Genomic DNA, 18880 nt, shown 5'->3' on the forward strand with positions numbered 1-18880 from the left:
CCAAGGCCTATGGTTGTAATACCTGGGCATCTGCAGCAGGCAAGGCAACATGTGAGTACTTGAAAATTACAAGGTAGTGTTTGGGGACTGTGCATTTTCTAAAAATAAAGACTGCTATTTTAAAGACAAAAGTGTTTTTTCAGAAAAGGTTTTTATTCTGGGAAGCTGAGTTTCTTTGCCCAAAATGGAAAGTGGGGGACAAATATGTATATTTTTCAAAACTGATAAGCTGATGAAAACATGTCATGTGTGTCAGAGGCCATGTGATGATTTGAATGTTACTTCATTACTAAGTGGAGACATTCAATATTGATAAGCATTTTACTAGTATTTTTTCTGGAAATCTTAGGAGGTCACTACTGATAATCTTGCTTACAGTATTCATAGTGTAACGTTAACAAGTGTGGTCATATTTTACAGTGATAAAATCAAGGCCCATGGCTTTCATTAGGACCTATGGTTAATTAGATTGAACCATGATGGTATTACAGATCTTTGGAAGATTTTGATCGCTTCTCCAAAAATAGAGGCCTTTTCCTATGGTGGGATAGAAGGAGAGCTCCCATTAAGATTCCCCTCTGTGCTCCCAATGTTGCGGCACTAGTCGAACCACAAATCACAACTACATTTGGTGATTACTTGAAAGTTGCAGGTACTCTAATTAAAAATAGGTCCTGATGAAAGCCATGGACCCTGAGTGGCTGTGTCAGACTGAAACATGTCAACCTTAGTTTTAGTTGTAAAAGATTCATTGCTGATCTTCACAACGTCACCTGTTTTTAATCTTACTCTTATCCTTTTTATGGACACTAAGAAATAGGAATTCAGGATATGAGGTAATATTAACTCACGTTCTATCACTCACTTTCTCCCTGAGATATCCGTCAGTTCATTTGAGTAACGGGATACTGAAGTGAATGGAGACCCTGTGATGATGCTACCTAGGAAATTATCCCACGGTGGTAACATTCACCATACAGGGTAGAACACGTGGTTGAGGGTCTGTTGAGAAAGATCTCAGATCGTGGAATGATATGGTATGAGGGTTCACTTCTTTTGGTTATTAGTGTTTGGACAAAGCCAGCTGAGTGAACCTTCGAGACAGCTTATTTCTCCCTCCTTTACTGGTTTATATCTCATATTCTTTCATACATCTTATCACACAATTTCAGATCATCAGATGTCAAATAAAAAAACTGACTCTGAAATAGTATTTGTCCTTTTCCAGATTTAAAAAAAAGACACCATTTAGTTGGAAAACTATTCTACTCAACTGTAGTTCTCTTATGTCAGAGACTCTCCTAACAGATATCAGACAGAGCAACAAAGCCAGCTGCATCCTCTAAGAGCTAAGAATTTAGAAACAGGACAATCCTTAAATACCTTAAAAATGAAATCAACATCCCATTAACTTTCGTGTCGCGAATGGGTGGAGGGGGGTCTTTTAGACAAATTCCATTCATTAGCCTGCAGATCAAAGGATTTCTTCCTACAGAAACACCATCCACCAGATAATGGCCCACTGCTATAGTCGACCTATTGCAGGTTACTGTCCTATAACTTAAACCTTTCCCAAATAAGTCAGCCATATACTTTCCTACCATTAGTTGAACAGGCTCCATGGGATCAGAATTCCTTTCCAAGCATCAAAGTACCCAATCCTTTCAAGCACCTCTTAGCTCCTAGCACCCATGATTCAATGAGGAGTTATGAAGCCTTTCCTGAAAGATCCATGAATCTTAAATGACGCTTTTGCCCTTCCATGGCTAATAAACTCTTGCAAGGCTGAATTAGAAATATCATCGCCATTCACCACTATAGAATGGAAGAGAACCATGCCTAAGTTGCCCAATTAGGAGTACCTAAGACTATTCAACAATTCTGCCTTTTTCTTACTTGCAACAACACTCTTTGTGTCATTACAATTGGCAGGAATGTATAGCCTCTCAATTCCTTCAAGTATGATGAATGCATCCAGTGCCTGACCCCTGGATCTGGACACCACCTGAAATACATCTCTCTCTAACAAGTCACATAGGAAGCAAAAAAATCAATTTCCAGTGAACCTCAAACGTCCTGAATTTTCATATGTCTTCTTTTTTAACTATCAAATGCTGAAATCTATCAGAATATGTGAATTCCAGTCTGCCACTCCATTCTCATTTCCTGGAAATTACTGAGCCCTCAAACCTATCTTTTCCCCACAGAACTCCCTAATTTATTTTTTTCAATCTGTGACAGTTTCCATGATCTGCCTCTCCCTATTTCTTTTTTTTACATAAGTCACCACTGTCATGTTGTCCATCCTCATTAACAGTGAATGTGAGAAAAGGACTTTTTTGTCATAGTTAGCCCCCACTTTTTGCCTGGCATTTGATGTAGTCTCGAAGTTGTTAGTGCCCAGGGCCCCTGCTAACCAGATTCCCTGGGCCAGATCTCTTTCCCTAAAACTATTGTGATGCATTGGCACACTTGATAAACACATTTAGCTACCCCTATAAGTCCCCAGCAAATGGTAATTAGGTATCCAGGGCATGGGGTATTAAGGGTAGACCCCGGAGGGCAGCAGCACAGATTGCGTCCCCCTCTCGGGCCATGCATCCAGAGGCACCCAGCACTGTATTTGCAGGCTGAGTGTTCTGATGCAATCCCAAAAGACAAACTCAACATGGCATGCAGCCTGTGTGCCCTGTCCACTACACACTGCATGCACAATAGATAAGTCACTCCTCTGGCAGCCCTTCTAGCCCTAAGTCAGGGTGCACTATACTGTATGTATGGGCATAGATGCATGAGTAACATGCCCCTACTGTGTCCTTGCCAAACCTGGCACACAGCAAGTGAACAAGGCAGCTATTTTAATGCATGTGCTGGACACTGATGAGTAAGAGTTTCACAGCTACATGATGGCTACGCTGAACCCAAGGTTGTATGGTATCAAACAACTCAGAATAATAAATCCAAACTGGTACCAGTATTGGATTTATTACAAAATTGACTCAGGGTTCACCTTAGAGGTGCTTCCTGCAAAAGCTAACTACCCTGGCATGGTTGCTGGCCGGTCACAACCAGCCTGCCGCCACCAGACAACATTTTGAGCCCCTGAGGTGAAAGAACCTGCTCAGTGGGACTCAGAACAAAGCCCTTCCAGAGTCGAGGTGTTAACACCCCCTTCCTCTGGAATGTGCACTGTCCTGCTAGCGAGCTTCAAAGGGCTTACCACCCTTGGAACTCGAACCCCATGCTGCTGCTAACAGCAAATGTCCACCCTTGTTCAAACCCCCACTTTTGTTGGGAGCAACAGCAGGAAATCAAAGGACAGAAGGAGTGGTCTGTCCTGGCTTGCCCCACCCCCAAGGTGACCCCTCCATTTCATTTTCCTCCATCTTGCATGGACGGAAAATATCCAATCAGGTGCAGGAAAGTGACCTCTGCCTACAGGAAGTTGTCACTTAGTGGGTATCGCACCCTAAGCTAGATGACCCATTGGTCACTGCTAGGTACCCCCTAAAATGAACACTAAATACAGTATTTAGTGAGCATCCCTAGACCAAGAAATCAGATTCCAAGGACAAGAGAAGACCAGCAACCGATGTTGCATCACCAGGACTCAACAATCGCTGCTGAGAGGTTGCTTGGACATTGGACAGAAGCTACAAACCCCCAGAGGGCCTCCACTCTTCACAAATTGCCAATTGCCTCCAGAGTGAAGGTATCACTCTACAACATCAAAAAACTAAAGACTCAGTGAAGTCAACTTCACTGATAGGCTCCTGACCAAGGAACCGGACACCACAGCTGAACCAAACTCCACCCAACAGACCATGAGGACAAATCCTGAAAGTATGCCACGTTTGGTGGCACTGTGCCCTCCAGTGGCCAAACTGTGTAATAGCCCAGGTACTGGTCACCTCGCATCAGACATCCTGAAGGACAGAGTCCATTCAAGGTTGAAAAAGGACCAGTAGTAAGCCCCTGTCAAGGGACTTCAGGAACCACCTGAACCTCCCACCAGAGTGTCCCTGCTGACCTGCAAGTGACCCTCAAAGAGACCTTTCTCCTGCTTCCAAGGGCACCTTTGCACACAGGGCTCATCAATTCACTCTGCACCCAGCCATCCTGTGCCCTGCACTGAAGATCCAGCTGTGCCCTAGGGGTCCCCCACCCCTTGCAACCTCGACACTCCAAGGGACCCACCAGACTTACCTTTAATAAAACCTGTGCAGTGCTTTTTGAAGTGGTCCACCGCAGTGGCTTGACACCAGCTCAAACAACTTTCTGCAGTTGCTCCCAACGAAACCGGGAGCTGCCTGAACTTCTCCAGCTGGTCTATATTGCCCACTGATGACCATGACATACCTGCAAAAGGAGATATTGATAAACTCATTGATTGATTTTATATGCATTTTCAAAGTATCTTTTCCATTGATTCTTATGGTGCGTAATTACACACAAAAATACTTTTTATTAAAATTTAAAGAATTCATAACTTAAAAAGTACTTACCCGATTTTTATGATCTTGGTCTTAAAATTTATACAAAAATCTGAAGTAGTTACAGCACTAGACTGTCTCTTCCTGTATATTGAGTTGAGGCTCATTTTATACGATTCTCTGGGTGCAGTAAAGTCATAAAACCTTCCTTCATTGGTGAAAAATGTGAACACTTGTCAAGGAGTCATAAATACAATTTCAGATAGGAAATGCAAGTGGAGCTCGACCTGGCTTGGACACCATGTGGGCCAGCAAGTACGTGTCCAGATGTCCAGCCTCAGGGGGGCATGGTCACTACGTATGCTGTGGGTGCTGTTTCCTGATTGGCTAAGTGTACATAACTACATGTAGCATTTAACTTTATGGTGGTTTGGGAATGCATGTGTCCCTCTGGCCATGTGTGCTTCTTTGGGGCCAATCTCCGGGGACCATTGTAGTGTTGTTGCCATTCTGTGGAATCTGATCTAAGTTTCCCTGGTTGTGGATTTGGCTGTCAGCTAAGTGTTACCCCACCCGTGACTTGTCAGTCATTAACCTTCAGGCCTGGGTTGCAGACCTACCTAGGTGCTGTGGTTGATGGAGAGTTTATGATGGGGTCATCTAAGAGAGGTGTTGCAACTTTGTTTGTGTATATAAATGTATTGTTCGTGTATAAAGGTGTCTTATTGTCATGTGCATCATCATTAATTAATCCAATATCAACGTTCCCCCCTCTAGTTGAATTTTCAATAGAACCTCAAACCATAAGTCATGACAGTCACAGTGTAGGTACTTTGTTGTCCCACCTCCTGCGCTACTTGTACCCTACCCAACTTGGGGACTGTGTTTTTACAGAAGGAAACTCACAATTGTAGGAAAAAACAGAAAAACACTAACACAATGAAAATGGGCAACAATGACATGCACAAACCGGTCAGCCACCTGGGGAGCCAGGAGAACCAGTTCGTGAACCACTCCTGCTCAGGGGCACCTCCTTCTTCATGCATGTCCTTCTGTACTCTGTGCAATGCTTGAATGGCAAGTGTCAAAGTTCCATTATCCATGCCATTGCCAGGTATGAAAGTACAGCAGGATGCACCAATCTTGGTGCACAGCCCACCCTCCAGTGCGGTCATCAAGTCCAAGACATACCGATGTTGCTTCACCATGAGGCGGATGGCTCTCAATTTTTACTTGATTGGATTAAGGCCGAGCTCAGTACTGTTTATCATTGTGAGCATTTCCCACCGTGTTACGGGCATTTGCTTCTGTCTGCAAGGTGAATAAGGGTATGGACCCTCCTGCCGATACTTGGGAATCAGTGAACAGTCTAAACATCTTGGGAATGTCCTTGTATTGAGCCCAGCTAAAATAATCAGCAGGTTGTTCCCTTCGAACCTGATGCAACAGTGTTGTTGTCTTCCTCAGCGGGTGTTGGTACAGTTCGGACAGATCTTTTCCAGGGATGACCAGGTTTGGAGTGTGTATGGTGATGAGGGAGCAGAGGCCAAGCCGTCCAGGGACAAACTGGGTGTAAGCGAACACGCCACACTGCCAGTAAGTGTCCATTGGCGTGAGGTGCCCATTTGCCACAATTCTCGTTTGTGCCCAGTGGAATGGTTCCTTTGCCTCTGAAACATAAGAAATACAATGTGAGCTTCTGAACAATAGGGATTGCCCCTTTCCTTCTATCCATGTGTACCTGTCTATCTCAGTGTCCCATATCTCCTGACACAAGGCATCTATGCTGTTGGCATACCCTCTCCTACGAGGCCTATTTCCCTTCACATCGTCGAGGTGGATGGGCCTGCACTGAAACTCAATGGCTGGGGTATATTTGTTATCAACCAAGAAGCCCAAGATATGCTATGGGCCACCCTGGTACCGCAGATGGAATTGGGCGCAGACGAGTTTGTGCACTAGTTAGGTGGTTTAGCTACGTCCAAGAAGCTCTTCTCGTGCAAATCTCGGGGCCAAACAGTGTCCTCCCCCATAACTCCCTTCCTGCTCATCCTGCCTGGCTCAGTTTGGATGTAACTAGGCTCAGTAAGAAGGTATAGTGCTGTAGGATTGGTCTCATAGCGGGTCAGATTTACTACCACCCTATGGGGCTCCACTCTTTTAGGCTGCAGTTTGGCTTTAATTCTATACCGGTACAGATGGAGAAGGCATTTCACTTTGTCAGGGGTAGGGGTTACCTCTTGGGATAAGTACAATCTATCTGCATCGACTGCATGTGGTATCAGACATAATGTGACCCGGCTGATGTCTTGTAGCTCAGGGCAGTCATTTGCTGATACCACATGTTGTGTAAAAGAGCGCTATGTAGTGCATGTGGGATGGTAGTGTTTCGTGCGGTGTAATTAAAGGTGATATGAGTGAGGTCTCTACACAAGCGTGGTGACATCTTTCTGACTGTTATATCAGACTGTTCTTAGGAAATACATGGATGTGGTATCATCTGTGGCAACCAAAGAATGTGTAAATGCATGAAAACATATAACTTAGAAAACATTGTAGGTCTTGAGGCGATTCTGGCTGAGATGTAACCAGTTTTCTCTGTAACAGGAGTTTCTGAGTTGAAAAAACAGGTCAGAAAGTCTTTGGGGCAAGGTGTGATATGGGATCCCGTTGGAAGTATGGATATGAAAAGTCCTTGGGGTGTGCCGTGGCTCTTGAGCCTGCTGGATGCAAGAGTTCTTTGGAATAGTCAGTGGCTCTAGATCAGAGGTCTTCAAACTGATGCGTGGGCCCCCCTAAGGTGGCCTCAAGTGATCCCGGGGGAGCGCCAGACACTGGCCAAAAGAAGCATTATAGCGATGCCTTTCGTTTAAGCAGAAGCATGTTATTGCAGTTTTAAAAAAGGTAACAGTACTTAACTGCAATGTTAAAATATGTCTAGACATACTTAAACATTGCCATCTTTATAAAAATTCTGAGGGGGCCCAATGATTTTTATTTTTTCAACTGGGGGGGCGCGGCATTAAAAGGTTTGGAGACCACAGCTCTAGATCCTACTGGGGATTCTTGAGTGGCTGCTGAGAAGGTGGTGGTTCACTGTGGAGGTGGTGCACTTAACGGCTCGACTGCAGAGCTCTTTGGTTGTTATAAACAAGAAAGAACATTACATATCTGTATGTCGCCAAATAATTCTTAAGAATTTCTGTGTTTTCCAGGAATTTGGGGAGGCACCAGATGGTGGACCTCAATCGTTATACCTGGATCTGGAAGAAATAGGCTATTTTACAAATATTTTAAAAGAATGGATTAGTTTTATAGACATTTTATTTTTGTATATGTCGTCAAGACTTTTCCCTCTCCATGCTTATGCTTTGCGGGGTGATCCTCAAACATGTGGGCAGTTTTTAACTTTAGCTTGCGCTCTGTTGGCGTCGCCAGCCTTTCGTGCCCTAGTGTATGTATGAGGGTGTTGTCGTCGCAGAGCGATGATTCTGGCCTACACATGTGAGTGAGATTTAAAAGAGGAGGCATGTTGCAGTGAACGTTGATCAGCTATCCCAACTTGCCTTAAGGTCACGTGTGCACCCCTCTGGTGCCAGCAGGTGGCGTTTTACGTGACCCTCCGAAGTGACACCAGGTGTCCTAAGATGGCCCTTTTCCCAAGGTTTCCTTTGGGCTAGCTTTTGGCTTTTCCGTTTGGCTCTTAGGCATTTTCCCAGGCCTTTGATCTTTTCTGTTGTACCCGGGTGGGGGGGTCAGAGAGGTTTTCTGCGGCCCCCTTCTCTCTGGCTTATATAGCTTGACATTGGGATCATTGCTCCCTTCAAACGATGTGAAGCCTTGTGAGTCATCCTATTTCTAAACCTGCTACCGGGGTGAGCACATTCCTGCATTCCACCCTGCTTGGAGTGACGATGAGTGTTTTGGACTCTCTTTCCCTGGCACCCTCTCTCCCTCAAACCATATCTGTTTGAGTCTATGGTTCATGGCTGCTGTTGGGAAGCCCCTGAGGGAAAGGAGGAGGAAAAAAAGACATTGCAGTATAGAGAGTCTGGCGCAAGGCCGCAAACTCATCGGAGTTTGCCCATATTATGAAAATGAACCACGGTGGCTGGCCGTCCTGGTGAACCCCCTCTACTGACTGGATGCCATGCAGTGCTCAGCAATCTGTTGGGACTCATGCGTGTACTACACCACAAGCATGGGAAGCCTGGCTCCTGACACCGGAGGATAGCCTAATTTTAGCCCCCCATTTGGCTGGGGGCGGTTGGAGGCACTATTGCTGTTGGTACTATACACAGAGCAGAACTTTTGGTCCTGGCTGAGTGCTCGGAAAGGGGGCCTCTTGACTTGGTGGTTGGAACCCACCCCAACTTTGGCTTACAGGAATGAGCACCTGGTTGCCTGCCTTTTAGGCTGTTGTTGGGGAGCTGCCCTGACCCCCTTAGTCACAGTGCCCAACCTTGGGGTGTAGCTACTAGCTCCGCCCTGGGGGACTAGCAGCACACTGGGTCCTAGGCTCTGGCGGGCACCCTAAATGGCAAATTTCGGTGAGACTACCCGTTTGACAGTCACACAGCAAGCCAAAATGGTGTTTTTTAGTGAGGACAACTGTTTGACAGTCACACTGTGACACTGATTTTCCTGAACACAAGTAAAGTTTTTAAGTTCCTAATATTGTCTCATTTGTCTTTTATTTTGAAATTTACTGCAGTGAATTTTAAGGTGTGCTCGAAATGTATACTTTGTAGCACAGTTATTAAGGCTTACTGTGCAGTTGGGCTTTGTGTCTGTGTGAAGGCATTGTTCCCTTGAATAGCTACCCCTCCCTGCCGCAGCTGTGGCCCAGATCCCTGTAGGGCTGGGTTCCCTGTCTGTGGTTGCTGATGCCATGTGTTGGTCCAACTACCTACCCCTGCTGTGGTGGTGCAGTAGTGGGCTAACCTCCCTGCAGCTGAATGTGAGGTGCATTTAGGTTTCCCTGGGCCTCATTTTGCAGATTAAAAATTTGCGGATGGGAGTTTTGCGGGGTCAGGCTCATTGACTTCTGTGCTTGGTGTACACCGTAGTTAGCACCTGTCAGTCCTGTGGCCCATTCCATGGCAATAGTAGCACTGGATGAGGTTTGGCTGCTGCCAACCACTCTGGTTTCTGTCACTGTCACCATTTTGGAACCCTCAGGGGTCCTGCAGCAGGGTTCCCTTTATAACTGGTGCTGCTTGCACAATTGCGGCCAACACAGCCCTCTCGAGGGTGGGCTTTCTTAGCTTTTGTTGGATCAACTTAGCGTTGTTCCTCTGGGCCTGCTCCTGTTTCTCCTTATCCTTTTCCTGTTTGTATATGTGCGCTTAAATCGCCTGCCAGGGTTTACTGTCTAACCCTACCATGCTGTACAAACTGCTTTGTATTTTGGTGGGCAGCCCTTTCATAAGGATGTTGTAGAAGAAGAAGACTTGAGGGCCCATATTTGTCCATGGCTGTCCTGTCTCCTGACCCCATCATTCTCTCATCCTGTCTCGGAAGTCTATTATTTTCTCCCCAGGTTTCATGGTTTCCACCATCAACCCACCTACATCTGGGTAGTCAGGGAATATTTCCTTCAGGGCCGTCCATATCTGGTGCCTGTATGAATTAAAGGCTGTCCCATCATGCTCCGACTTGGTCAGCGTAACCGCTGGGATACAGACGTGGGCGAACACCGTGTTGGTCTGCTTACAGATAATGCTGCTTAGCAGACTCTTAACATCACTTAACGCTAGGGTGATCCCCACTGTGTTTTTCTAAAAGCAGGAGGTCCATTTCCCAGTCCCATCCAACAATGCCGGCAGCTTGGCTCTTAGCTCCTTTTTGTCCATCTGAGCCCATGGCACATAGGTAGATGGTCCTTGACATGCCCTTCTGTGGTAATGGGCATATTCTTATTTTGAACATATCTACTGGTTTTCCCTCTACATAGTGTTGCTATCTCCTCAGTCACTCCTGCACGTAAGGGAAGTTACACTTGGGATCCTCCCCTCCATGCCGGATGCAGTCTTCTTCAAACGCTATGTCCTCTGGTTCAATGTCCCGGCTCCGGCCAGGGCCAATCCATATTGACCACTTCTTTCAGCACAGCGGACTAAAAGGTGACAAAAAGGTTAGGCGAAGATTTTGCCTTTCTCCTAAGCTACTATGTCCCTCGTGGTTGGTTTACCCATCCTGTGCATTTGGGGGGAGCAGCGGATGTCTTCATCACTACTTTCCTAGGGTGCACGAAGAGACACCATCTTGGTCCTCCTGTATCTAAGCTGGGTTAGCACCAGGCTACCTTGGTCCCTAATTTTCTGGTCAGCCTCTCTCCATTGAGGGCACTCGGGAGAGGCACGGACCCCAGTCAAAAGCTTCCCTTCTGACTCTATGTTGGATTCTCCAATGACTGAGGCTCTGTGCCTACCCCTACTCTCTTCAGGTGGAGGGAGTGCTACTCTACTTTCTCATTGGGCATCCAGGCTGCGAGATTTGTCTCTCTCCCTTCTCAGTGCGCACCTTTCCTCTGACTTCCCTCTTCGCTTGGAGTTATGCTCTGTCCTTTTAAGTCGGGACCCTCTCTCGTGCTCACTCTCCGTGGTCTCCCAGGCTACCTGGGAGTATCATTTGACTCCCTCCTCACGACCAGATCTTGGAGGACGGAGGCCTCTTCCCTCGCACTGGCTAGCTGTCTGGCAGTCCAAGACTGCTCTTAATCTCCTTTTCCCCTACGTTTGCTTCCTGCGACCAGTGGGATTGGTTATTCTCCGAGCCTCTGAGGTCTGGTCCACAGACTGCAACAGAGAGGGTTCGAGCTTTGGGGCACTCTAGTGCTGGACTGGGGTGGTGCAGGCAGTGTCAAGGCTTGTTGACCTGTCAGTCCAACATGCCTGGACCTAACAGCCCGCTGTTCAGTAGTGGCCCCTTGAGCTGCCTCAACTGGTGGATTAGTGTATCCTAGCGTGGGGATTCCAGGCATCAGGGAGAGCACTTCCATACCTATATACTGCAGGGGAGGTGCAGATGCTGTGCTTGCTGCTGCTGGATCAATACTACCAGTCTGGACTTCCTCAAAAATGTCCCAGAGCACTAGTAACACTTCCCACTTCTTTTTTGTCCTTCTTTTTCCCCATATATTTTGTTTGTAAGTAAGTCCTTGTGTGTCCAATTATATTAGTGTTGAAGGTTCCCTATTTAGGCCAAGGGAACACGTGTGTCTTGGTGTGTGCATTTAACTCGTGGCAGAACTTGCTAAGCTTTTTGGCCCAAGTGGGGAACTTTCTCTGCATGTGCTATAAAGGAGATCCCATGGTGGAATTTGGGTAGTCTTTTGACCCTTTTAGTGTTACTTTTTATAGGGTATTTATAATTTATGCACATTTCTAACTTTACATTTTTATAGGCTTTTCTTTTTCTAAGTTTATACCTTCTGTTTCTATAGATTTCTATATTTCACTCTGGTGACGGGGAAAAATCTACAAGAGTATCACTGGATCACTCCGGTAGTGGTAAATATGTACACAAGTGGTTTGCTAAATCAATCTGGTGGGGGAGGATTTACACACAGGGATTCCTAGATCTAATGAGCTCAATGTTATTCACAGATGCAGCAAAATAAACATTTAACAAACCAACGCATGAAGAATTGCCATCCTAGGAAAACGTGCAATTGTTAGTTCACGACAGCTTGCAATTTGACGACAAAATAGCGAGCCTCACTTTGGCATCAAACGACAATTTGTGCTAATCAACAATACCTTAATTTATACATTAAACATTGCCAAAAACACAACATTCAACATTTAAGACAAACACAGCCACATTGGTCTACCAGTTGTAATATCAAAGAGATATCATCTCAACATGGCAGGGGAAATGCTGACTAAGCCCACAAAATAAAGGGAGCGGACAGCCCGCAACACCTTAGCCCTGCCCACTCCTAGCACATGGTGTCCTGTGACCAAGGGAAGCTCTGCGCTGTGCAGGACTAGGGAAGCCTGATGATCCTGTCTATACCAGCTCAGGGGAAAATATTGCAACAATTTATGCAAAGAAAGAAAGGACTAAGGGCCAGATGTATGAATCTGGCCCATTGCGATTCGGTAATTGCGATTTTTAAGAAATCGCTATTACCGACTCGCAAAGGGCCATGTATCACATTTGCGAATCGGTAATAGCGATTTCTTAAAAATCGCAAATGCAATTACCGAATCGCAAATTGCGATACTGGCCCCATTCGCAGCTATGGGCCTGTTGGCCCATAGCTGCAAATTTTTTGCATTTGCTAAATTGCGATTTCTGAACCAGAAATCGCAATTTTGGAAATGCAAAAGGGCAGGGTGCTGGGGGCCTAAGGCCCCCTCTCCTGCACCCCAATTCTTTTTTTTTGACCATGTAAAGTACACACATGCCAAAAGGGAATGTGTGCTTTACATAGTACATTTAAAAATGCAGTTTTACTGCATTTTTTAATTTTGCACCAGGTTACCACCTGGTTGCAGACAATGGTATTTTGCATGTGCAAAATACCATTCTGCAAAAAATCGCAATTTGCGATTTTTTGCAGAATAGCCTTGCGACCTGGATATTGTGAATCGCAAGTTGCGATTTGCAAAATCCAGGTCGCAACGCAAAAAATAGCAATTTTTGCGATTTCTATTTTGTGGTCTGCGAATGCCTTTGATTCATTGCAGACCACTATTTTGCACTCACAAACGGCCGATTTTGTCATTTGCGAGTGCAAAATCTTTTGATACATCTGGCCCTTAGTTTTTTAATGACCATAGACACTTCTTGGGAAAACACAATCTATGCATCATCTCCTTCATCCCAATTGTTCCTCTGCCCTAACGTCCGAATTCCCCATATGTCACACTCATGGGTTCTGTGTACCATCTGTGTCACGGCCAGTGGTCCAAGCGAAGCACACGTCTCACGTCTTTCAAATACCACCAGTGTTAAGAAAAAGGTGGCACTGAGAAAACCAGAATAGCCTAATAAGATCAAAGTGTGGGCCCTATATCACACCCAGAGCTTATGAATACTGTCTGCATTACATCAAGCGGCCCAAGCGAAAAGGCACCTCTTACAACAGAGGTGCTGACCCTATTTCACACCCAGGGGCTTATGCGTACCATCTGTGTCACGCCCAGCGGTCCAAGCAGTCAAACTCCCAAAAACAATAAACTAAAACAAAAAAGTTCACCTTTTCCTAACACTGACAATTAGAAAAAGGTGACTTCCGCCTTTCGGGTATACCGTTACTTTTCTTTTTCCTAGTTTGCCACATGCCAAATGTTAGGACTAAGGCTCTGATGTAGTCTCTTACCCTTGTGACAGCGGCTTCAAAATGGATCTCCGTCCCGTGGATTCAGCAAAAATCCCAATCAATTGCGGCATCTGCTCACCTCTCTTGCTATGCAGATGTGAATCCACCTTCCTTTGGTCACAGTCGAGTTCGAAGAACCAATCAGCTGCTATTTGGCATGCCAAAATGTTGCTCGAATTAGAATTTACCTTAAAAAACAAGAGACAAGAGGTGTATGGCAAAACAGGAAATGGTTTGTTTAATTAAACATTACATCTGGGAAAGTAGTTACAGCACTGGGGTCTGAGGACTGCCTGTCCCTGTACATTGAGTTGAGACACGTTTTATACAATTCTCTGGGTGCAATAAAGTTATAAAAATATTCCTTCCTTGGTGAAAAATGCAAACAGTTGTCAAGGAGTGGTAAATACTATTTCATAGAGGAAATGCAGGTAACTGTGTGTGCTGTGTGTACTGTGTCCTGATTGGCTAAGTGTACCTAACTACATGTAGCATCTAACTTTATGGTGGCTTGGGAAAGCATGCGTCCCTTTGCCTATGGTGCTTTATTGGGACCAATTACTGGGGACTATTGTAGTGTTGCTGCCCATCTGTGGGATCTTATATAATTTTCCCTGTTTGTGCGTTTGGCTGCCAGCTAAGTGTTACCCCACCTGTGACCTTGTAATGCTATCTCTACTTAACCACCAGCTCCATCTTGACCACTGACTCCATTTTGGTGCTCATCTTAGCTTCATACACCGTCATGTTGGTGGCGCAGGTATTTTTCCGCGCACAGCTTGTGTAACATGGTTTCGCTCTTTCTCACTGAGGACAGGCACATAACATGGGGGAGTAGGAATGATAAGATATACCAGGCTGAGAATGTTTATGGTAAAGCAGGGAACAGCTCAGTCTTAGAAAAACACCATGAGATTTGGCCAGTCTCTAGCGTGTTCTTTTCAACACTGACATGGTACGGCCAGCGTTGGAACAACAACTTACTTGATGGGAGGGGAGGTTTCTAGAATTCTCCTCTCCAGTTTGTTTAAAGTATGTAAGGGGAGGAAGCTTGACAAACGGGATTAGAAGGAACTCATTCTGAAGGGGGAAGCCTTGCTCAGAAGATAATCCCATTGTGGGTAGTGGTCTCCCTCTGCCTTGGTTGACAGGGTTTCACAACCTGAAGTTGACAGACAAAGGGATGATGTCAGTGTCAAGCCAAAAAGTCATTAAATAGCCCTTCCCCCCACACTGGTCGTATGCACCTTTGTGTATCGACAAAGAGAGTTTAAAAGAAGTAATCATTTACATCAAACTTTTAGGATCAGCATTTCTTTTGACACTTATAAAGTCAATAAAGAAAAGTTGTGTGAGTTAAAGGGCTTTATTAACAATTTAGTAAAATTCAATAAATTGTATTTAGAAATTATTATTCTTTAATCATTGTTATCACAAATTCAAATAATCCATTAAGTTGATATTTCAATACAAGATATAACACAATGCAATGTAAAGATTATTGATAAAATAGTAATAATGCAACAAGTGTGTTCAGTAAAGGAATTTCCCTAATTTAAACTAAATTGCGAATGGAATAAGGTGTCAGATCAGAAACCCAATAAAGTGTTCTGATGAAAGAATAAACTGCATTAGCATAAAGCCACAGCACTTCAAATGATAAAGAAATTATTAAGATAGAAAGTATTCTCAGCCATAAATCAGCAGACATCTTCTGCTAAGGACTAGAGTTCAAAGGAAGGTCTCTCATAAAGCCTCTCATATGGCCTCAAGAAACACAGGGAAGTATTTCCAGAATGTGACTACCTGCTCTAAGAACACGTTAATATAAATTTACAAAATCTCACATGGAAACAACTGTTACATTCTCCGTTCTTAACGCCCAATAGAATTTCAGAAAACCCTGGGAGCAGTTAAACTCCCTAGATGTTCATGTTCTCACAATAGACTGCAGAAATAAGGGGAGTATTTATAGGCCCCTAGCGCCACAGGAGCGTCACATTTCATGACGCTCCTGTTGCACTAAGCACTGTGCCGTATTTACAAGGTGGCCTTATGCCACAAGCCACTTTTTGTGGCTTACTGTCACCTTGTAAATACGGCCCCTTCCCACGCAGCACTGTGCGTGGAAGGGGCATGCAATGGGTGTTGCTGTGATCGTGCCACAGCAACACCCATTGCATTTTGACGCTGCCTCAGATTTATGACATTTCGTAATCCTGAGGCAGCGCTAAAATCTAAGGCCACCCCCAGGGGTGGCGTTAGCAGGGCACAACGAGGAGGAATACTTTTATTCCTCCTAATTTTTTGCTTTTTCTATGCGTGCTGCATTCTACAGCACGCATAGAAAGAGCAAAATGCCAGAAATGATTGTTGATGTGCAGGAAGGTGTCCCTTCCTGCACATAAACAATCCCACCCCTTAACACAGACATCCTTGCACGATTGTGCAAGGATGCCTGCGTTGGCCCTGACAGCTGAATTTAGCTCCAGCGCAGGGGACAACACAGGGGTGCGCCGTATTCGCTTAAATAATATGGTGCATCCCTGTGTTTCTAAAGTGACGCAGCGCGGCACTGCCAATTTTGGCGCAGCACTGTGCTGCGCCACTTTTCCATAAATCTGGTCCCAAGTCTTTAAAAGGTTACTTCATCCACATTTTGCACTTCAGACAGTTCCTCTCATGAGTCATGCTTCCTGTCACCTCCTCTCCTCTCTGTGACAATCTCACTATCAATTGTCTAATACAAAACAAATACCTATTCACTAATTAACTCAAGGCGTCTGGAAAATTATAGCTTCTGCAGTGAAAGAAAAACATTTTGTGCAAAACAACAGCTCAACCTGAAAAAGAGGCCTTTCAATATTAACATATAAATCTTTGTTAATATGGCTTTGGCAGCTGGGCAAACTTAAATCAGCACATTATTATTTCTTTTGTATGCTTATAATGCCTAAGTATGCAAAAAAACATTTTTACACATAATGTGTGCATTATTTAGCATAGACTTTGCCACTTTTTATCTAAGTGCGTTTTTGTTTGCAATAGTAAAAACATCGCTCCATCAGATGTGAGTGTTTTCCGAATATTACTTTCCCTAAATTTTCCTTTGTTGTCACCTATTTAGGCTGATGAATCACTCCCAGAGGGACTCCTCTTTGTTTGTTGCCTTCAGGTCTGATGGCCTCTCCTTGTGCTGGTGGCTTTGGTCTCTTTTTCCTTGGACTGTTCCTGGTTTGGTGTTCCTTCCGCTTTGAAAGTTCGGGTCGGTCGACTCAAGCTCTTTTGTCTTCCCTTGCTGAGTATCAGCAGGCTTCTTTGTTTGCCTTTTGCCATGCGGCCCCTTGTGACTTCCCCTCTACTTGTCTCACACTTTTATGGGTCACTCGGGGTCCTGCTGTGGCAGATTAGTTTTGTGTCTGCGGTTATGTCTCCTTGGAAGTGTCCATTGTTTAGTTCTTCCTACTTCTGTAGGTTGTTTCTTCTATGTTTCTTCTATGTGCTCAGTTGTCCTGGCTTTCCTTGGCTTGGGTGCATCTCACATTGTTAGGAATCTAAGGGTGAAGGATGAGGGAGTAATGCTTTGATTACTTACTGGTAATTGCATTACTCTGAGTCCTCTCTTGCTTAGGCACCTACCTTCCTCTCTTCCGGCCTTGTGTGTCCAGGCCGACTGTGTGTTTGGGGCTTGTTGATGAAACAGGAAGTATGGAGGGGGAGGGGCTTTTATGCTTGGGAAAGGGTCTGGAGAGGCACAGAGGCCTCATGTTGTTTGGAATCTAAGGGAGAGAAGGACTCAGAGTAAGGCAGTTACCAGTAATAATCAAAGCATTCCTGATACGTGATTTACTCTACTCCAACACTGCAGTTCTTTTGGGGCCACCAGCCTGGAAGGGAAAACTTATGTATTTCCTATAGAATGTTCCACTGCCAGATTCTCCTGTATTCTCCTGCCACTGCACCCTACTAAATCGCCTCCACGAAGCCGGTATCCAAGACAAAGCCCTCAACTGGATCTCCTCTTTTCTCTCCGGCAGAACCCAGAGAGTCCGACTCTCACCCTTCCGCTCCGAAGCCACCAACCTCATCTGCGGCGTCCCCCAAGGCTCCTCGCTAAGTCCAATGCTGTTCAACGTCTACATGGCCCCCCTCGCACAACTGGCCCGTCAGCACAACCTCAGCATCCTCTCCTATGCCGACGACACCCAGCTCGTCCTCTCCCTGACCAAAGATCCTCACACCGCCAAAGCCAAACTCCACGAGGGACTGAAATCCATCGCCGAGTGGATGAGCAACAGCCGCCTGAAACTAAACTCCGACAAGACAGAAGTCCTCATCCTCGGCCGCTCCCCATCGGCCTGGAATGACTCTTGGTGGCCCAACGCCCTGGGCCCCCCACCCACCCCAGCCAGCCACGCACGAAACCTCGGCGTCATCCTCGACTCAGCTCTCACCATGTCCAAACAGGTCAACGCAGTCTTCTCCTCCTGCTTCAACACCCTCCGCATGCTCCGCAGAATCTTCAAGTGGATTCCAACAGGAACCAGAAAGACGGTGACCCAAGCCCTCGTCAGTAGCAGACTCGACTACGGCAACGCACTCTACACAGGCATCCCAACTAAAGACATCCAACGACTCCAACGCATCCAGAACGCATCCGCCCGCCTGATCCTCGATATACCCCACCGATGTCACATCTCCCACCACCTGAAGGACCTCCACTGGCTCCCCGTAGACAAGAGGATCACCTTTAAACTCCTCACCCACGCACACAAGGCACTACACAACACCGGACCCACCTACCTGAACACCAGACTCAACTTCTACGTTCCCTCACGCCAACTACGCTCTGCCAACCTCGCCCTCACCATCGTCCCCCGAATCCAGTGCAAGACCTCTGGCGGCAGATCCTTCTCCTACCTCGCCGCCAAGACCTGGAACTCACTCCCGACCTCGCTACGCCAGAACCAGGACCTCCTCACCTTCAGGAGACTCCTCAAGACATGGCTCTTCGAACAATAGCAGCTACCCCCCCCTCCCCTAGCGCCTCGAAACCCTGACGGGTACATAGCACGCTTTATAAATCTAATGATTGATTGATTGATTGATTGTA

The sequence above is a fragment of the Pleurodeles waltl genome, chromosome 10 (assembly GCF_031143425.1).
Source record: "Pleurodeles waltl isolate 20211129_DDA chromosome 10, aPleWal1.hap1.20221129, whole genome shotgun sequence".
Classification (NCBI taxonomy): Eukaryota; Metazoa; Chordata; class Amphibia; order Caudata; family Salamandridae; genus Pleurodeles; species Pleurodeles waltl.